This window comes from Nylanderia fulva, unplaced genomic scaffold (genome assembly GCF_048542155.1).
Source record: "Nylanderia fulva isolate GAGA-0341 unplaced genomic scaffold, ASM4854215v1 Scaffold2, whole genome shotgun sequence".
Lineage (NCBI taxonomy): Eukaryota > Metazoa > Arthropoda > Insecta > Hymenoptera > Formicidae > Nylanderia > Nylanderia fulva.
Window position 1 is genome coordinate 4,915,055 of NW_028190263.1, and position 22,829 is coordinate 4,937,883.

Genomic DNA, 22,829 nt, shown 5'->3' on the forward strand with positions numbered 1-22,829 from the left:
AAGTCGAACTTAACAGTCGGTTAAGTCCGCGGATAGTTCGGACCGTTTGGCTAGTCCGGTTGGAACGGAGGGCATGAAGTCCGAACTGTAAGCCACTACGTAACCCCCGGCGGCCATGGGGTTCGGTCGAGGTCATGGAGACGTGCCAGTCTTATCTCGATTTGCATAAATTCATAGCTTGCGGCTTAGGCCCTCGGAGCTAAGGACACCGGGCATACCTTATTCCACGTGATCAAACTTTCAGTTCCTTTATCGTCTCGTTTAAAATCGGCGCGTGATCGCGCATTTCGAATTTCACTCATTTAAAATAATATTATTTATTGAAATAAAATTATTTATACGATAATTTTCCTTTTACTTTCTACGATATATATGTGCACTATACACATATATATTATTTATCAAAATAAAATAAAATAAATATACATTTGTATATTATTTATCAAAATAAAATTATTCATATAATAGTTTTATTTTGATTAATAATATACATATATTATTACAGTAAATACATATATTTAAATTTACATATATAGCTTTATATGTATATATATGGTTAGCTTTTTTGTGGAGCTCTTCGGTCATAAGTAATGCGAGAACATACTACTGAAATTTATTAAAACATTACGATAAATCTATTCACTTGCCGTACGATTGATTCGCTGACGAGTATTAGCTATCATCCGCTTTTAGTAACGCGAAAGCTTCGCTTTAGGACAATTATAGCTCGCGGAGGCAGTTCGACGCTGCTTCGAATAAAGGGCATTTGGCATTTTTGACGTGCGTTCGTCGGCGCGATAGAAGCCTCCGGGGCGTGCGAGTAAGCCGAGGCGAGCACTTTATGGAATTAATAAAATATTCACTCGGCAGACACAGACGGCAAAGTAAGGCATATAATAATTTTCTGACACGCCACCTTGTGTGTCGCTGTCTCCGACGACACACACGGCGGTCGTACGTGACCGCTATCGCCGAATCAGATCAGAAAATGGCGCAAACTCCGATAAATAAGATAAATAATGTAATGCGCCTTTCCGTACCCCTTCCCGCGAAAAACTTTGAGAGTCGCGTGCACGTCCATCAGCAGCGAGCCCTAATGTCGTGTTTCGCGCAGAATGACTACGATTGGCCTCGTTCAAGGAGATTCGCCGGGAGTGACCATTACGCTGCTTGTGCTACACGGAGTAAAAGTCGTTATTTGACTATCTCCGATCGCGTGCCTGTGCGCGAAGCGTTACTCTATCAATTTCTTTCGTGCCATTAACCCCATTGACGTGCATTTGCACTTTGATGCATTTGCCTTACGAAGCCTTACGGTTCATTTTCAATATAATGAATAGTAGAAAAACAATCTTTGATAATACGATGTAATAATATTAATCAATAGTACAAGTTTACGAATAATTTACATCCTTTCATTCGAGCTCTTTTGTGTAAGCCTTGCGAGGAATATTCCCGGATTTCACGAGGCTTTGATATTTTTAATGAACGCGCGAGGCTAAATTCCATGGGGATCTCAACGGACCGAGGATACGCGATAATCATTAGACATAGATTCGCAGGGGTGACTGTCCGTTCCCTCATTTCAACCCCGTCTCCGTGCCTCCGCACTTATCCACCAAAATTCAGGGTGCCTCCATCCGTTCGCCCCTCCTGCCCATTCCGCCAGGATGCAGTTCCGCTCGCAAACTCGGACTGCAGCCATGGGGGATGCACGGGGTGGTGAGGCGGTGCAGTCGGTTGCCATGGCGACCTATCGTCACTGGACACCCTTCACCCCTCATTTCACCTACGTTCTATCCCCATGCACGGTGATCCGGCGGCCGGACAACATCGTCCCATACCAAGCCAAAAACACTGGTCTCTTATTACGCAGCTAAGCTCGTGAATTGTCTTCTCCGCGTCGAGTTTCGACCATCGATTCTCTCTCTTGCTCTCTCTCTCTCTCTCTCTCTCTCTCTCTCTCTCTCTCTCTCTCTCTCTCTTTCTGTCCGATCGTTCGCACAACCTACGGATTCTTCTATCGTACGCCGCACGAACAAGATATTATGCCTCAACAACACAATGGCGAATTATGCGCGTCTGAATTTTTGGCAAGCTCATTGCCCGTTATTCTCATATCGTATACCGGTATGCCGCGGGATCATTAGCAGCCGTGTTCACCATTCAATTCAGGCTAGTTCACTGTAAAAATAATTACATTTGGTCGCTATGGGAAATGTAATACAATTGCCTCGCGCAAGGATACCGAAATGTACTCTAATTACACTGGGAGGTAATGAAAAATAGATATACAGTGCGCCGCACGCTGTGCACATGTCTCGCGTGCGTAGAGAACGAAGGTTGTTTAATAATTAATAATCATAATATATATACACACACTCTCTCCCCCCCCCCCTCTCTCTCTCTATATATATATATATATATATGTAAATTTTTAGAACATAAACACATATTATCTCCTTGATAACTTAAACTAATATAATGGAGAAATAAAAAAGTCCATCTTATTTAGCTCTCTCATAAGCAAATGTGCCCGATGTTACTTTTATAGCGCCGAGTGATGTCTTAATACATTCGGAGACTATCCGGATGACAGTCACACCCTTTTCTAGTCACGCGACAGACGACTTTGCGAGGGTAGGAATAATTTACAGCATAGAGAGTAGATAACGCGAACGTTTTGACAGTCGAAATATCTCAAAATTCAAAAATTTCGAAGCGGTCTTAACTCGGTAATCGACAATAAGCGGAGATCTTCGAATTAATATGTAGATCAAAAGCGTATCCATTATGACAGATTATTTAATATAATAATTTTATCATAGTTTACACTACTCGAAATCGATAATTACAATTATTATAGGAAAAATATACGCGATTGATTTTTCGGAGAGAAAAAATAGAACGGTTTTGATTATCTCTAGATTTTTACATGTTGCACCGGCTACGCCAGTTGAACAGTGGCGGCCGATGTTATCTGTCGCGATAATTAATAGCCGACGCATACCTAAAGCGACAGTGAATCCGCGCATAGTGTTTATAGATAGTAAAACGGCGTGGTATGAGCGAGCAGGCAACACGATCAATGGAATAGATCGATCGATCTACAATAAACGTTATATACACCGTTAGTGCTGATAGTCTGTTACGTATTCGGACAATCGGGGACGAGGGGGTGCACGATCCCTTCGTGTCCTGCTGGCACAGTGACCCTGTTAGCTATACGCTAGCCGGCACATTCTCGTACAAACACAGACACACACGTATACGGCCTCACGTTCGCGCGCGCCGGCTATGTACACCGATGCGCGCGTATTGGTCGCCATCGATACCGATCAAATACCGAAGATTCTGAGGCAGCCCGAACGCACGTGCCCCTCGCACCGAGACGCCTGTTGCACGTGATGTCGCCCTACGAAATATTCGCGGACTTTGCGCCTTCGACGCTCCGCGCGAGCGCCGGTCATTGACGGAATCCTGATATCACGTTGACAGACGTGTTTCACGCGAGCGACGATGCTGATGATCCGGTTAATCTAATACTATGAAGATCACAGCGCATATTTTCAGATAGGTTTTTATTTTTTTTTCTTTATCCGTTCGCATTTTTCTATATATTTTTTTATCTATACATTCACATCTCTGTGTTTGATTCTAATTAATTAAAATTAAAAATGTTAGGTTTACCGTATTTTCACGCTGAAATACACGCATATAGCATCTATTTTTCTCAAAACAGGAATAAAAGCATTGTGAATTGTTATTAAAAAAATTTATTAAAAATTTGGTTCTTTGTCTTAAAAAAATTCTTAGGCGAACGAAGGGAATTTTTTAAATGAATAATAATAATCGAATGTGTGTCAAATATATTTGCTATAATTTATAAGAATTTTCTACTTTTTTAAAATTAAATACATCAATAAATACGCGCTTTAAATTCAGAAATAAATTGACAAGCTTAAATAAATCATCCGCGGAATTATAATCAATTTCATAAAATATTGAAGATTTCAATTAAAGGCGCATAAATAAAGTTGCTCGGAGAGATGATAAATGTCTTCTGTCAGGGCAGCAATGTGATCCTCGATGAAACGCATACTGATCGAATAATCACCTGCGAATTATACCGCGGCATCGTTATCGCTCACAGACGAGATAATCGCACGATCGTAATTATCAACGATGCGATCGAACAGCCGATCGACGGAACGAAATTTATTGTCACATCGTATTTAACCGGCGGCGTGAACTGTCCGAGTCATTGCGTATGTGTACGTGTGGTGCCAGCATGTGCGTATAAACGCGCATGTGTATATAATATATTATATATGTACAATATACTATATAGATGTGTGTTGTATATATAGTAGCAAATATATATTAATGTATACATACTAATATATATATATATATATATGTGTGTATATATGTATATATGTATATATGTAATATATACATATGCGTTGCACCCCGGTGCGGATCCCATGTTTATTTCCACAATCAGGCGAATCATAATGCTATTATCAGAGGGTGCAACATGGGGGTGAACCATCGTGTCCCCGCACCATGGTAGCACGACCCACTGATACGGTGACCCTATTGAGTGTGAATGCAATCGTGTGCAGGACGAGTTAGTTAGGTTCCCAGCATATGATCATGTTTAACATGACAACTTGCGCGTCGCGAGAAAGCTATGTCGTTTCGATTTTTCATAAACGCGAAGACGCGCGTGCATAACAAGGAATCATACGTAATGTTCAAATGTCAAATTGATATGAAAGCGTCGGTAAAAAATTCATAATTTTTTGCAATCCTCTCTCCGCTGCACGACTTTATATTTAAAGAATTTCCTTGATGTATAATTATGAAAAATATATATTTCGAATTTGTATAAAATTAATTATTTTGTATACCTATATATTATACTTTTATTTTTAGAACTAATTTAATTTAAAAATTTATTCGCCAATTAAATCCATTACTCATAGAATAGCGTTTGAAATATGAAGAATCTGTTTAACTGTCCTGAGGGGATAAACATGCGCTGATCATTAACGATGTAACGTTAAAATATGTCATCAGGTATTTTCATTCTGAATTTTATCATTAATGAAATCAAAGATAATGATCGATACGATCCTCATCGAGTCCGCATAATTGGCCGGATTTTATACAATGGAAATGACGGTGGATATGCGGTTGATTTATTGTGGCGCTGTACCGTTGTTGCCGGTAATTTTATGTCCATCAAACGTTTTTCCAGGAAATCGAAACCAAATGGGAGTATTAATATCTCATTGTACGCTCGCGTGTCGCCGACACTTTTCCCGCTCACGCTGGGCTTTTCCATCGATTTATATCCCCCTCCCCACCATTTTTCTCGCCGATTAAAGTGAGTACTCGCGAAACCGCGCGCATCGAATCACAGTGGCAGCGTTTGAAATTGACAAAATGTTTATGATCACAAAAACAATTATACTCGGTTCGTGATTTTATTATTGACTCGCCACGGTGTCGATAATCAAACAAATACTTGTAATTAACAGCGAAAAATTAGCGTGAAGTGATCCACTGTGCCAACTCGACAGAGAGCAATTTACAAGACGGCTTAATTAAAAAGCACTCTATCAATGGCATTCGTTTGTATTTTTGATTTCCAAGTAATAAACGATACGCATTAGCGTAATCTAAATTAATCCTCCCCTGTAATTATTTTCGATTTTGCATCAATTGATGAGGCATGATGCGATATAGTCTTTTAATAATAATATATTTACGATTTTAATTCTATGTCATTTTATTACTATTATATTTTGGAGTTTAATATTTTAATAGCTTGTAATATTTGCAGTAATTAAAAGTTTATGATTTATAATCGGTAAAGCTTTAAAAGATTAAAAATTGTAATTAAAAGCTTTCAGATAGTCATTACGAAATCCTGATCGCATAGCGATAATTCTTGTCCAACCACTAGGCTCATTATTCCTCGAATGTTCCTTAGGCTATGAATACAGAAGGTTATAGGTGAATCTCGAAGGTTATAGCGGATAAAGATAGTCCCTTGACGATAACGCCGTACTAAGATATTGTTGTTTCAAAGCAAGTAGCATATCTTGATTGGAATCTCTGTCCCTTAAGGTTAGCTACTAGTAAGTAGCACATTAAATGTGTGTGTATATATGTATGTATGTGTCTGGATTCGCATGTAAAATTCGATGCTTGCAGCCACAGCTAAAATTACTACATTCTTCAACTTTTCAATATTAATGTATATATATATTTGTGTGTGTATGTATTATATATAATATTTTACATCTATCTAGTCACGAATCGACAAGTCTATAAACCAGCCCTTTTTCCTTCATTGTAAAAACTATGCAATTGTGCAAAAGAGATTCGCTTGCCAACGGTTATATCTGCTTTGTGCCATAAAGTCATTTATTTCGGCCGGTAATGAGAACATAAAAGACACCTGCAGAATATGTAACGCGTATGCCGTTATTTCACATTTTTACGAAGCGGATAGCTTTCGAAATGATGGAATTTTATGTCGAACGGGGGAAGATTTCTGCAATGTGAATTAAAAAAACTTGCGCAAATTACGTCAACATAGTAAATTTCAATGGAAAGCCAAAAGAAAATAAAAATCTCTCTCTCTCTCTCTCTCTCCCTTATATACATATAAATGTGTGTAAATAAAATTTAGTCTTATTCTTTGAGAAACTATTCGAGTATAACAATAAATATCTTTGATGATTTATTGAAACAGCAAATCGAGCCACTACTCTACTACGCAAGCCAAACTTAACGTTATACGAGTAATTTAAACAGAATGTGCAACAGGCCGTGCGCGATTTATAATTTCCAATAAAAGCCTGATGCTTTAGTTAAATTTTCTGTGGCCGCTGATCTCGTTGTATAAAACAGAAAAACTAAATATCACTTTATGATATCGATTAAATTATAAATCCGCATAATCCCACATTACCGCACACCTCTAATTGCCATCAATAATTATCGCATACCTGTCAGTGCCTGGAAACGTTGTTAAAATAATGTTTAAACTGCACGCTTTAATTACGTTGCTACCTGTTGCTGCCTGATTGCAAAATAAATATTTATTTGTTTGAATATTAATCTGTTATCTGTGCATACGCTTGGGTATTATGAGGAAAAATATTCTTGGCTGTGCATCAAAAAGAGAATTCGATACTATCGGCCTCCCTTTAAACCACTTTAAACCAATCGCTATGCGGATATATCAGTTCGCCACAGTGTTACTCGTGTTTATTGTATTTAAAATACGATGTAAATTTTATCTGCTCGATGAAGCGGACATAAACGCGGCGCGCGTTTCCCGATTCAGATACTTTCATAAAAATCTTATTTTATATGGACATTTATAAGAGAAATATACGATCGCGACGTGAAAACAAGTTGTGACTGTTTCTTATTAAGCTTGTCAAGACTATCTCGATGTAGGTGCGAGGTAAAAGGTGACCGGTAAAACCGTTACGTTTTTTCTACGAAAAGACGGTTAGGTCTTTTTAAGATAAGAAATAACCGTCTCTCGAGATCGTACGTACAAGATGGGTCGGTTGAGAATCTACCATGCGTTAAAGGCGCACCGTACGAGGGGGTAGACACGATGCGTGTCTACCTTAACGTGGGGTGCACCTGTTGGGGGCCCCACAAGGAAGCGAGACCTTGTGAGCGTGGGGTATTCATTCACCGTAACGAAGACGTTGGCGGGAGTTACGTGCTAAGGTCGATTTAAAGAGCCGGATATCCTTTGAGACGCCAAACTGCTTGCTCTTTAATAATTCCAACGGTTATTTTTACGCACGATTGTTACATAACTGTTCTGAATTTTTTTATTTTCTTTAAAATTTTTTAAAATCTAAAAATTATTTGACATATCTTATATATATTGCTTAACTTGTTGCATTAATTGTTATTATGTAACTATTCTGCCATATATTTTGCAGCGAAAAATTTTGAGAATTCAAATCATGTTTTTTTAGATTGTTTTAAAAGTGAAAAATTATTCGATCGCATACAGTGCACGGGTAAAAAATGCGAAAAAGAGCCTTTTCTTCGAACACTTTGTGGAGAAATTTGTATTCGTGCGCACTCGATTTTCGTAACGCATTATTCAGAGACAGGAGATCGAAGCGGAGCCTGATGGCTCTGCGACGATCGTGGCTGAACGTCTGGGCAGTTTGAAGCATTTCTGAACAACGTAACGCGAGCAAGTTTCCCCAGGGACGACAATCGGTCGTCATAGTTACCGGATTTGTCCCCCGCGCTCTGAAGAGCGTACCTTCAATCTGCATTGTTAAGATCGCGGACGCGCGAACGTCAATAAGTGCCGCCACTTACGGATGCATTTCGCGACGGTGCATGTGCGTGTGCACGCGCGTGCGGGGCGAAGGCGCGCGCGTGCCTGAGTGTGCGGAGGAACGTGTTGCGGGTTCACGCGGCGGAACCATTCGGAGAATGCTGCTCGGGGTAGAACGAGGCGAACAGGATTCGGACGCCATTACCGCGGACATTGTCCGGCGGAAATCATTAAACTAAAATCTAACTACGGGCTAATATAGCAAACCCGGGCCTATTCTGAAAGCTTTCATACCCGGCCGCAATTCGCTTCGGTTTAGGCCGCAAGTAGCGAGATGGGACAAAGCGTAACTCGTTGCCGAAATTCCCACGGATTCGCCAACGATGATGGAATCGCGATGAAGACGACGAGGTATCGACGTACATCTGTACAACAATGTTGTGGATGACATTTTTGTTTTCTAACGCGAATCATTCTATTTTCAATTGCGCGCATTTTGCAATACGATACGCCACAGACATTATACACGTTTTTACGTTTCAACATTTTTAAAATTTTTTAATTGTATATATTCATATGTAAAAAATTGAAAATGTAGTCCAGACACTATTCAAAATATCGTTTATACAATTACAAGTGTCCACCGGCGATACGTTAATGTTTAAGAACACCGTTCAATCAACTCGATATACACGAAAACTTAAACATAACTACTGTCGTTGCGTAAATGCGTTCCCTAGATGATTTCACCCTAAACCTAAACCATATTGACGCTATACAGTTAGCTTGAAACGAAATGATTACAGTTTTGTTCTAAGAATCTTGATACTATTCGATCCATGTATAATTGTTAGAATATAAAAAAGAAATTAGTCAATGAAAAAAGAGACTGCTAAAACGAGTAAAAAACATTATGTACGAGTGAAAGTGATCGAGCAAGGCGAAACGGGCGGAAGTCGGGCTGGGGAGGCGTACGTACGTATAATCCGAAATGAGTTTAAATAACAATTTCGCGGGAGAAAATGAGCCATCAAAAACAATGCGACAGTTAAAAGGTTTAATTCGAATGGTCAAAGGTGGAGGACTCTGTTTGACTGCAGTCCAGGCCGAGGGAAAGCGAGAAGCAGAAGCGACGGGTAAGAGGAGTGTAGGGAGGGGGTGGGAGACAGGGTAAGAGAAAAAGAGGGTAGTGGTCGGAGCGAAGGGGAGCGCCAAGTTGAACCGGTACCTTTCAGCTGACGTAGCTCGACGACCTCCGTGCAAACGTTAGGTACGCGTGTACTTGTATGCCGGCGAATTATTATGGTGAAACGAGTACGAAAGCACCCCAATATCCTCCGTTGGCGGCGCGGTTACGAATCTATCTCGTATATATATATATATGTGTGTGTGTGTGTGTGTGTGTGTGTGTGTGTGGTCGCGTTTGTATGCGCGCAGGTAGATAAGTATATGTGTATACACACGTTATACGTGTTTCTCTCGTTGTGGCATATCATTGAGTATGAAGTTACTGGTCGGAGTAGGAATGCTAATACCATGGCTGTCACCGCCAGCAACGGGTTCACCGTTGCAATCCGTCCGTCCGTCCCGCACCGGATTTAGACTTTTCCGCGCGATAGTTTAGGAAGTCTGCCGAGTCTGCGTCGCGCAAGGAGTAAAAAATTCATCGACGCGATGCACATTACGCTTACAAATCGTCCATTTAATTCACGCGAATATTCTAGCACTACTCTGTCCAAGAATACGAGGCATTTTTCATTTCCCTGATGTTTTAATAGCAATTAAATGTATGAAGGGATATTCTGAGTTTCATCGACCACCGGATCTTTTTCAACGGCGCGTTCAATTTTCTCGAGCGAGTGCGATGTATTTTCAGGGAGAAGTCCGTATTGCGCTGTGTGTTTGAGGTTTCCTTTGAAAATTTTGTATTAAAATGAGAATAAAAAAGAAACAAACCACTCTTATATGCATATAATAATAGTCGCTGCAATTATTGTATATTATATATATTGCACATTAATTTATAGAACAATTCTCCGTGTTTGGCAGAGAGAGAGAGAGAGAGAGAAAGGGAGGGGGGAGACAGAGAGATAGAGATAGATATCGATCATTTATCATTGAATCGACAGTGTGAATGACTGTTAAACCGTTAAGCCGTGTTTAAGGTTTCCCGATTGCACCTGTTTACGACAACATGCATTCGATAATCGGAATCGAATATGTCAGTCGCTCGATTCTAGCGGATCACGCACATGTACATTACAACTTGATGGAGTAGGATGGGAGAAAAGACTGACTCTAGGGAGTCGATGCCATTGATCTGCTCGATCTATGGAAGCTGGACGCTCGCAAATCACCCACTACATTCTCGTGCATGTATTCTGTTGTACATACATGACTACACACTGCCACTTCTTGCCATTAAACTATTGCTTCGGTATAAATGCGAGTGCGAATCAGGAAGTCAATATCGGGTGGATTCGAAATTAAATAAATTTTTTTTTCGAGACTTAAAGCAGTAAATCTTTATTTAAAATTTGCAGATCTTTATTTTTATACGGAGAATAAAATTATATGTTTATATACTTAACGTTGATCAAATTTGTCAACTACGCGCGAACACGTTGACTGTTATCAGTTTGTAAAATAATGATAAATTTTTGTTAAAGAAAAAAAAAACTGTTCCACATTTTTAAGTTTCGCAGTAATAATTTTCATTGCTTTACAAGCGTAATTCCAGCCGCACGCATTCAGACATCGAAGATCGATTTGGTGGCCGTGACATAACTCACTAAACAAAACGAACGCGCAACGCGGCAAACGGTGGTTGACAAAAAACAAAAGCAAAAGCCAGAAAAAATAGAGCGAGAGGGGAAGGGAGTCGGGGGTTGCGCAAAAGAGAGAAAACTAGTGTGAAAAGAAGCGGTAAGAGGGACGAGGACATTCCGATAGACGTAGCGAGTGGCAAAGAGAGAGAAAGAGAGAAAGGGAGAGACAAAACGCGTAGCAAAGTGAGAGAGAGTAGAAGCACCGCGCGCGAGTAGCGAAAGCTGCGCAAAAAAAACCGCAACGCGAAATCCGGACGCCCCGGAAAAAAGGGGCAAAAAGCCAGAAAAAAATAGTGGAACGCTCAACCCCGCCGGCGCATCCCTCGCCACCCGACGGTCCGATGGGGGGAAATGAAATCGACAGGGCGTCCACCTATCGGTCCGATGCCACGTACACAATCCAGCGCGTGCATGTAGCATCCTCAACACATGTCGGCGGATTGCTTTGTCCACGTGCATTACGATACACGAGAGCGGACGTTCGGTGAACATACAAGCGCGCGCGCACACCTACGTACACACGTACGTGTACACACATTCGTGGAGCCGATCCGTGTGCCCGTGTGTCCGTGTGTTGACGGCGCGTGTGTACGCCGACATAACTAAACAAGCAACAAGTGACCTTAAAATCTACGAATAAAAATACCGGCCACTGATCGGATATCGTGCGCAGCTGCAACGGAGAAGAGCGCGAGGGGTGAAACTAGGTGAAGGGGTGCGTTATCGCCATCGCGCCAAGAAAGCTCGAGCAAGCCGCGCGCCGGTTCGCAAATGCAAACATCGCGATCGCGTTTGAGAAAAACAACGGAGAGAGAGAGAGAGAGAGAGAAAGAGAGAGAACATATATGCGGTAAAAGGCGGGCGCAAGAGGGAAGTTTCGTCGATTGAAAGTGCACACGGGGGATGGTTGCACCGGATTATAACCGGTTCGCGTGTTCCGTCCTTGTCTTCTCTTCTTTTGCCAAATATAGACGCGATTATTAGAGCAGGTTAACGAGCACTCGCTGCCCGGCTCGATTTCCTCGTTAATACGCGAGGAAAAGCTTTTTAATGCGCCTCGACTTTTCCTGATGAGGATTCGTTGTTGTTCTAATTGATATGCAAACTGTATTGTAATACGATGGATAATTTGCCTGTATTAGAATTGTTTGTAAAATTGTCGGAATAAAGGGATGAAAAATTATCTATTCGAAACTAATGAGAGAATCAATCAATGCAATGGTTTAAATTAACATTTTTGAAGAAATTTGCATTAAACAATAGGTCTAATTATTATTGCGATTTTTTCATTAATTTATTTACTAGACATTATTGTGTCTCTTTCCATTCGCTTTCCATAGCCGTACTTAATTATTAACGTTGCGCTACGAAAAAAAAAAAAAAAAAATGGATCTAGTCTTCGTAAAGAGAACTCTTTCGAGATTTCTTTCACGGCACTAGCGCGCATAGTAAGAAGCAACAAGTGACCTTAAAAACTGCTGGGATAAAAATACTGGCGGTTGATCGAGAGTTTTGCACGCCGCCGCTGAGCCAGCGGTAGATTGGGGTATGATTGGGTAAGTGGGCTTTTCGGGGTTGGAGTTAAACGGAGTGGGAGAGGGAGTGCAAAAAGTGGTATAACACTGAGACGCCGGTCTAAATCGAGTATACCGTTCCGTAGTTTGGCTCTTTTGTTCGCGTCACTTATCGTGATATCGTGATGTAAACTTCTCCGCGTTACTAAAAGACTATTTTATGAATATCGTAAACATGTTCGAGAAAAGTTTGCTGTTTGCAATTAATAATGTTCGAACTTAAATTACATAATTCTCTATAACATAAATAATGATAAAGTTTGATAAAATTGCAACATAATGTCATTGCATTTGTCGTACTTTTTCCACGCTATTCATTTTTAACATTAATTTTGATATTTGATATGCATCGTAATACATGCGACGAGAGATTTAAATAAACTGTACATGGATTATTTTCTATAATTCAAAGATACAAGAAAAAGCTTTCGGCTCTTAATTAGCAATATTATTCCATATTTTTCATTATTTATATAATTTTGTGTTAAAATAATTATATTTTATAATAAATTATGCTTTTACGTAGATCATTGTTATATACATCTATAATATACCTATAATATCATATAATTAAATTTGTTCACTTTGTACAAGATAAGGGAGGATCAGATGATATATAAAACTCTGCGAAAAAAGTAAGAAAGGTCACACACTTTGAAACGATAGTTGATATTTAATATCGAGTCGATATATCTTAGGTGTATGAAGGAGAAGCGGAGCATGATGCATTATTAGAGAGCAAAGGTGGTAGTTTCCAACCCCTTTTCTCGTTAGTTCCACCGGTGGCCGCCTAAGCAAGAGCTCGCCACTGTCCAGCAACCCTTTCACTACCACAGAGCATCCTCAACCCCTTAGTACGCACGTACAGGAGTCTACAGACTCGCGGCGATTTTTCTTCGGGTTGCACCAACACAACCCACCGGCGCTTCACCACTACAGGTTCGGGCAACCCCATCGCGCGCGCGGCGAGAGGTTGCGCGTGTCCTCGTTTCGCGTATCGAAAGGGTAGCGGAGCCTCTCTTTTGCCGGCGATCGCGCATGACCGAACACGCTCGCCGTCTTTCTCGCACCGCTTTCGTTCTGCCGGCGAGTGACCGACTAAATTATAGGTCCGTTCGCTTGTTTATTCACGCTTAATTACGCGAAAACTTTGTAATGCTTCGGATGCGTGTTGTAAATGTAAAAAAAAAGAGAGAGAGAGAGAGAGAGGACCGGGATCGATGTGATGTGTCGAGCGTTTCTCGACAATCGCGATATAAAAGTTACGGTTCTTTCGCGCGTTGAAAAAAACATTCGATCCCCACGCTCGATTTTTCGCTCAATTAAACAATAATGAAAGAGAGCGAGAGCGAGGGTTCAAGATCGCGCGGACTTTTCGACATTTTTCCGAATCTTCGGGTCGAAGGTGGAGTGTTCAAGATATCCGGCTGATATATATCGCGAACACACACCACTTCGTCTCGAAAATACCGATGTTACACGTCGGGGTATCCTCACACGTACATGAGGAGTCGTCGGTGTGATAAAACGTGGTCGCTCTCTCGCGCCTATCCCTATCGCGTCTGTCTCTCCTTCTTCATGCGCCTTCATAAAGGGTAAGAGCGCAATGGTCAGCCTGCAGCGCGGGAGCTCTTCTCTCTCTCTTGTCTAGCCCCTGCTGTCTCATCTACTTCCGTCTGCGTCGCGCTATCCCTCCGGCGTGCAAGCTTTTCTCTCTTTCACCCTTACCGCGGCCTCCGCAAGCTCCGTCTTCCTCTCCTGATCGCTGTCCGGCGCTGTCTCGAATGAGTTCGGTGGCGCTCGTATCGTCCGTCGACGTGTCCTCGTCGCGCTCAGAACGGGAAAGCGTCGCCCCGTCTCTCTCCTTCGAGCACGACTCACCCCTTCCGACCCCTGTCCGCTCTCGGTACATCCACCAGCGACGATTCCGTCGCGAGCTTACACGATCGGGATCTTCTTCGTCGCACCGCCGATTCGCCCGTTGCTACCGTCTTTCTCGGGGTGGACTCGTTCAGGAACGCTGGCGAGGCCATTGTCGCCCCGGGGGTAAGATGTTCTATATATCAATATTTTTTCATTGAAATTTTCCACCTTAGCTAGATTTCGAATTATCCTCAATCATCTCGTACTTTTCCCTATATTGCGGATAATCGCGCGTCTTTATCGCATCTTTGGCACGATATAACGTCGCATTTCTATCTTAAATTGATATCGAAATAAGATATTATAATTGTATGTATAAGTAAATGATAAGATGCGAAAATTGCGAAACTATATTCGACGTGATAAATTGCATTTGAAATGCATTGTACGAGATAGTATATACTTGTCATTAATATGAAATGAAATCCCATTAGCGAATCGATCGATGACGAATCTCGCAAGTGTATATCGAACGTCGAAATTGATGGTCTCTCTAGCTCGTCTCGAATATTCAGCAATCGTGTTTAATACGATCCGGGGTCTCCGTGAAAAACGCGCGATCGCGATTCTTAAATAAGTTACAGGCGAGAGCACGGTGGGCAGTATAGCGTAGCGTTAATCGACGTAAACGGCGTCTCGCATAAATCTTCAATTTTACCGCTCCGGGCAGTCGGTTCCCGCGTAGAGCCAGCGCCAAGGGGCGGTCCTGCTACTCGTAGCACTTTTCTCTATCCCTCTCCCGGTACCGAGTGCCGTATCTCGCGCGCACCAACCCTCCACCCCCCTTCCGCCCCCCTTTCCACCCTCCCCCCGTCAACCCCTTTCGTCGGTCCACCGCCTCGCTCGCCCGCTTGCCGGTCCTTCTCTTTGGCCGGCGCGCGGATCTTCTTTCTCGTTCGTTTCCCACCGCCTCCTCTCGATCTCTCGGTACCGCCGTCCTCGTCGCTCGTGTAACGCGCCTAGGAGAAGCAGAGGCGAGTTTGCGATTGCGCGCGGCAGGGGCGCCACTGTCCGGGGCGAGTGACCAAGAGGGGCCCCACCGGCTTGCTCCGCCGCTGGCCGGCGCGCGTAGTTCTCTCCCTTCGGCTTACAGCATCCGCCGGAGCTTCTCCTCTCTCCGTCTACGCGGTGCGAGTGTGCCGTGTGCGCCAGTGCGCCCGCAAGCCCGAAAGTTCGCGCTCCGCCACGCAGCCCAAGCTCTCTCTACCCGCGCGCTGATCGGCCACGTTCGTCAGGCCGGGAGCCCCCAACGCAAAAAGAGGCATCGGGGCCGCGCGCGCGAGCCAAGAAAAAGGACGAGAGAAGGAACAATTTGTTTAAAAGTATATTTAGAAAAAAGGAAAAGAACGCTTTTTTTTTTGTTTCAAAACGGAAAGAAAATTTTCTCGTGACGGAAGGAAAAGGTGCCGGGGAGAGGAGGACTTTCTTAACGCGGCTCGCGACGTTGTATAGATACTGTGATGTTAAAAGCTCGCGCGAGAGCTTGCAGTGAGAGAGAATCGAAGAGGATCGTCCTACCGGCTTCGAGTGCGCCGATGTTGTGAACGTCTTCTTACCCGTCCTCGTCCTCCGAACTTGTCTTCTTGGGATCGGCGCAACAAACAGGTGAGTTCATGATCGACGAGCGAGGAAAAGTATCGAAATCTTCGAGCTTTTCGGGTTTTTAATCATTTTTTTCGTTCCGCATCTTGTTGCTAACTCATGGTTCGCGCGCGACGATCTTCTTCCCTTAATGACACGCGAAGTAATCCGGTAAATATACGAGAGATTTCGTGGACTGCTAGAGTATTTGATATTTTCTACAGTGATTATGTGAATTAATAAGAAGATAAACGCGGTACGAAAAGATAAACACACATTGAACTTCTTGTCTCGAATATAAATGGATTTTTCTGTTCTACGATATGTGAAATTTTGCCATTTAAATTATGATAGTGGTAAATTATTATATGAGAGAAGAAGAGACTAACAATTCTCTGCAATACAAAGATTAACGGAAATGAGTATTAATTTTTACATTTACATCTTAATGAAATAACATTTAGCAAAAGCTTTTTTCGGAGTAATGGGATATACATGCAAAAACAATTTTATGTATAATTAAGCATTTTACAATAACACTTACTTCTTTTCAGTAGATAGGTATGTTGTGAGTTTGAAAAAATGATATATCTTTTGCTAGTGATCGAACCGGTTATTTCTCACGTCTCACGATGTCCGTGATATACGGACTGTTTCCCCTTAGACTAGTCGCGCGTCGAGCGAAGGAAAAATTCTTGATCGTGTGGTGATGTCAACGGTGACAGGTGTGATGTGTTGGTGCTAACTGTGCTCACGTCAGGAAATAATTATAAAATAAACTCGCGTAAAGGCAGCGATTATAATATCTGAGTGATAATAAGATCGTGTAAGAAATTGGAATCTTGCAACGCGTAAAAATACGATGAGAGTCGATGGTGCACACAACCATCTAATGAAATAAAGTGAAACAATCGCACGATTAATATAAAAATATATCGTGCAATTTATTTATGCTATAAATAATTGTGAAACGCTTCGCTAAAATAGATATCTTAAAATATTTATCAATTATCTTAATGTTGAATATCGGAGTCATATATTCAATCGCTTTTAAAATTTGAAAATTGCATTAAAATTCATTATACATTACAACTATTACCATAAATTAATATTAAAGTTTGTGCTATTTATATAATACATTTCTATTCTGTTGGAAAAAAATGTGAATAATAAAATATAACATTTTTTTATGTTGTATATTTATAAAAGTTCCTCTAATTATAATTATAATACTTAAAATAAATGGCAGAAATATGGCATCATCAATATAAACATTTTTGCTACAAAAAATGACGTCTTTTGCAAATAACTTAAAATTCTACATAAAAGTCGTGTTATATTATAAAAATATAAACATGAATGTTGAACCATGAATAAAATTGAGATAATATGTAAATTGTTAAAAAGTGTAATGATTGATTATCAATTTCGGGTGATGCAGATAATAAATTAAGTATTTTGAAAACACTGTGGTGCAAGTTACAAGTATCGATATCTACAAGGAAATTTTGAACATGTGATAATTTAACAAAACTTATCGAAAGTCCCTTCGGTACAGTAGATACAGTTGGCTCCTGTCAGCCAGAAAAGCGGAGATGTCAAACATTGTTCCGACGGCAGCCGTTTAACCCGCGACAGGTCGAGACAGACGCTACGCGGATTCGTTTTTAAATCAATAACATAAACCTCATCGAAGCCATTTTTAAATGCAATGTAAATTGGAATGTATAAATAACCAAAATACATTTCGCAGACTAAATTTAATTAATAATATATTTAAAAATCCGCTTCAATTGCTTTGTATCAAAGATTTTTATAATGATTTGAAAAAGACTATCACGCGTTTAAATTATGTCTTTTGAGTTTTCGCGGCAACAAAAAAAAACAATAATCGAAAATTGAAAACATAGAAAAATATTTAGATTGTCTCTGAAAAGAATTCGTGATCGAGATGTTATAAAATGACGCTTTATCATTCTCTGTTTTTACTAATTATTGCGTAACAAGATATTTGTAAGCAAATTTTTTCATACTTTGAACCAGAGAATTTTGGAAATCTTATTTCTATTGTACACAAAATGGTTGCATCGATGAACAATGAGAGACGTATCCATGGAGCACTTTCGAGATGTCGTTCGAACAGTCGTCCGTATAGAACTAAGATCACGAAAAGAAGTAACCGAATCCAATGTAGAGTCCAGTAGAACCAGTTTCGCCAGTTTAGATACACGTTCGGAAAAAAAACCCGGTTTTGGAGCGAAAGGGTTGCAATAAAGCGCGCGGCGGAACTGTTTTGCTGTCGGAATGCCGCGTGCAGTTAGCGGTTCGATCGATGGTCGCGTATAAACAGCTAATAATCAAACGAATCGTGTCATAAACAATCCCCGCGGTGGGAGCGGTGGGGTGGTGGTAAAAGTATAAATGAGTGTCGATCGGTAGTGGGGTGTATAACCAGGGGTGGGGGTGGCGGCTTCGAAAAGCGCAGAAAAGCTTGACCCGCATAAAAATTTGTTTCGATACATCTGCCACCCCCGCGGCTCTTTTTACTGTGGTATGATTTAGGTAGACGGGACCTGTCTGCACCCCGTAGGTTCCTGCAACCTCTTATGATACTCACGATACTTATATATTTCAATAGATTGCAGTTTAATACCGGACTTTAAAAAGCTCGAATATGGTCACTATTTTCCAAAATTTTTCGATTTTTCAATCGTTTCGATTATGCGTCGTGACACGCGTGACACTTATAAGTTATAGGTCAAGTTAAAATTGATATTAGTTTTTTCAAACTTTGATTAAACGAAGACGATCGTACTCGTTCGGATACTTTAGTGGATCTTGTGGTTGAAAAAAACCAAGCGTGAAATATCTATCGTGACACTACATCGTAAATCGGAATTCTTCTTTTTGTCTATTTAACATATTTTTGAGATATAATTTTGGTTTTTGAATATTTTTAATATATTTTTAGATATTTTTAGAGATATTTTTAGATTATTTTGGGCATATCTTGTGATCGTTCGTTCGTAAGTTGTTTGTAGCTATGAAGAGTTAATAATCTTGTTATTGTTTCTTGAATTTGAACTGCTTCACACATTTGCTTTGAATAGTTTCGCATTATACGTATAATTGTTTCGCAATATTAAATATATAGTTTGAAATAAATTGTATCTACATTATCTTTTCTTTGATATTTCATCTAAATTGTCTCTTTTTTATATATTTTTTTGATTGTTTAAAAACTCACCTTATCAATAAATCAACAAATATTTCAAAGTTGCATGAAAATTGTTTTATTTATTTGATACGTATGTATTATATTATAACGATATTACAGAGAGATTGTAATTTTATATACATTTTTTTATTTAAATTATATTTATTTCAAAATTTATTTATTTGTATTTCTCAATCAAATTTGAATGACAATATAAATCTATTCAACATAAGGATCGATATATTCAGTGCAAAAATTTCGTTTACAAATACATGTATAATAATATGAATATCTTTAAGAATTTACAATCAGATTTGCGAATGTGTTTTTTTTATAGAAATTATCTTTCATGTTATTTAATTTCACAATGCTTGCGTTTACAAATTTTATATAATAGCTCACGAACGAAAGATTCACAAAATACAATATAATTTGCGAATGTATTTTTATAGAAAATATCTTCCGTGTTATTTAATTTCACGATTTTTACGTTTACAAATTTTATATAGTAGCTTTCCAACGAAAGATTCGCAAAATACAATATAATTTGTGAATGTATTTTTTGTAGAAAATATCTTCCGTGTTATTCAATTTCACGATTCTTGCATTTACAAATTTTACATAGTAGCTCACGAACGAAAGATTTACAAAATACAATTATATCACTCTCTCTCTGTCTCTCTCTCTTTTCAAAATAATTTTCAAGATAAGTGTTCAAATAATCACATAATCTCACAAGTATTGTTCACAAACAGTTCAGTGACGGTGAGCGATGTTTCGTGTTCTTTATATAATTCTAATCCATTTTATATATCTCATAATTGATATATATAATATATTTTTGACTTTTTGCTATCTAATTTATACTATCTGTCATTGTCATATATAAATTTGTATATCTCAATCTTGACTGATGTATCATTGCATATATATCTAATTTTCCGCGTTTGCTCTTGCATAAATGTAAAAAGATTCCTTCGTATGTTTGAAAACGATGACATTTCGAAATCGTACGCGCACAGATATGACTTTATTCTTCATTGCAGAAGGTAAAAACCAAATAGAGTAAGAATATATAAGTCGAAAAGCCGTATTTGTCTCGAAATGGTACGAATCGCGTCAGGATTTTGATTCTCGCAAATAAGAACTCGCCGTACAATCCACCGTCTCCCAGATGAGAGAATTCTGTTCGTTAACGTGAAATATCGATGAAAGTAATGCGCGGGGTCATAGAGTTCATCCCGGAAAGAAACGGCGGCGAAAGTGATCTTGTCGGCGCGTCACATCGGCGCGTGACCAGGACGGGACGTGTAGTCGTCGAAGATCGATGCGCCTGAAATCGTTCAAAAAAATGACAACAATATATACTGTCACCCTTTTCCCCCTCCGTTCTGTAAAAAACCACGAGGTCGGTCCCGTTGTTGTCTCTCGCAGTGGGAAACGTCGGGCGAGGGGTGGGGAATATGTGTGCTCCGAGGGTGAACGGTATGATAACGTCGAACGGGTCGACACGCGATGTATCGGTCGGCGAAGAGAGGAAAAAATAGAGAGGGAGGTGGGGGCTGTGAAGGTTGCCCCCGAAAGAATCGAAAGTTTCGTCGAGATCCGCGGAGAGCAGCGTGGCGAGGTGGACGGGGTGAAGGAGAAAGGGTTGGGGCGACTCGAGGCTGCTTGCTTGAGCAAGAGCCTTCGCGCGGAGATGGAGTAGGGGGGGATACATCGGGGGTAGAGGACGAGGAGACGGAAAGAACACGCGTGTAGAGGGGATGCGAGTCGAGGGTGAGTGGGTTAACTGCAAAACCCGATCGTCCGTGTTTTTATCTTAAGACGACTCTCCTCCGTAGAAGCCGTAGGAGACGAGAAGAAGGGGTTTCTCGTCTCTGGAAGGGATTCGACGGCGGCGGCGGCGGCGGCGTCGACGTCGACGGCGGCGGCAACGGCGGCGGTGGCGGCGGCGGCAGCGTCGACGGCGGCGTCGGTAGCGTGCGTCGCGAGGGGGTGATAGTGGTGGCAGGACTGTGGAATCGACTGGGGGGTGGGTGGGGGGTGGTAGTCTCGCTCCTACGAAAGAGTCGGTGGGGATAAGACTACCCTCGGAGGCAGGAGTGCGTTTGCGCCGCCGCCGTGGAGGTGGCATCGGGTGCTAAGGGTTGCTTATTCGCCCTGGTCCCTGGCGGGGGAGGGTGGTCTCTCTCTCGTCCGCTCACGACGGGGGTGGGGAACCCCTCGTCCCCGACTGCAGGGTTAGGGTGGTCTTTAGGTCTGTCAGTAGCAAAGCGGCGGCCTCATCATACGGAGCTGCCGGGGCTGCCTGACCAGCGAGGCCGAAATCACTTAAGACGCGTACACCTTGTAATATACCCACCGGTACAGATACGCGCGCGCGCACCGTTAGCTCACCTACACATACACACATACACACGTACACACGTACACGTACACACCGCATACATCGACCAACACGTATACACGCGCCCACAAACACATATACACTCACACACGAGACTACTTGCGCGCGCGCACACACGTACACCGGAGGTAACACGTACACGCATCCGGCTTACATGCACGTGCGTACACGTCCAAGAAACGCGCATACCCGCTCGCGGATATATACGTACGCTCTAAGGACACGAAGGACCAAACGCCGTGGAGCTGCGCGTCCGCGAACGTGGTGCACGGAAGATTGCGCGGAATCTTGAGTCGCTGGTGGTCGCTAGCAGCCTACAGACAGCCAACGGACAGACAGTGGGTTGCTCGTTAGTGCTTGATACAGTCGTGGATACGGTCGACGTGTGTCGCGATGACCGCGGAGAAGACTTTGCGGAAGACAATGTGATCCCGCGCCGACTTTTCGCAATCACCGGTCGTACGAGTGAACTGTAGGTGTACTACAGTAGTGACGAGTCGTGTCCGAGAGCGTCGGTCCACGGCACTCTGACATTTCTCTTTCTATATCAGTCTGTGATCCCCGTGTTATATCTTCGGCGCGCCGTTCGTGACCAAGTGTGACACGTGTGTTTATCTCGGGGATAACGTGATCGCATCGTAGACAAGGTAAAGTTACGTGGCCGGTGTCTGATCGCTTATTGTGTCCGCGTATCCGTAGCCAAGTGTTTCGGTGTTATTTCGTATAGGGTTCACCAGACGATCGAATTTACTTTCAATGCGTGCGTCTTATTTCGGAGATTTCGAAAACACCTGGTAAAGTATCAACGATACTTGGCAATACCGATTATACGTTGGGAGACGAAAGAGGGTGAAGAAAACGGTGAAGAAAAAGTTGCAAAGATTAAGGAAAAAGAAATTAATTCTCAGAGTGCTCGACTTTCTCTTCTTTCGTGCATTTCTTCTCCCTTCGT

General features: G+C 41.5%; 1 protein-coding gene across 2 annotated transcripts in view; it reads left to right on the plus strand.

Annotated features, from left to right (window-relative positions):
- The first annotated feature begins 15,767 nt into the window (after positions 1–15,767).
- LOC114942915 (uncharacterized) overlaps positions 15,768–22,829 on the plus strand; it is a 76,338-nt gene continuing 69,276 nt past the window's right edge. The window contains exon 1 of one of the 2 annotated variants that reach the window (XM_085482006.1): positions 15,768–16,274. The gene's annotated coding sequence lies outside the window, so the exon portion shown is untranslated. Of the gene's footprint in view, positions 16,275–21,752; positions 22,525–22,829 lie in introns of those variants that run through there. The other variant, XM_085482007.1, reaches the window with a different exon arrangement.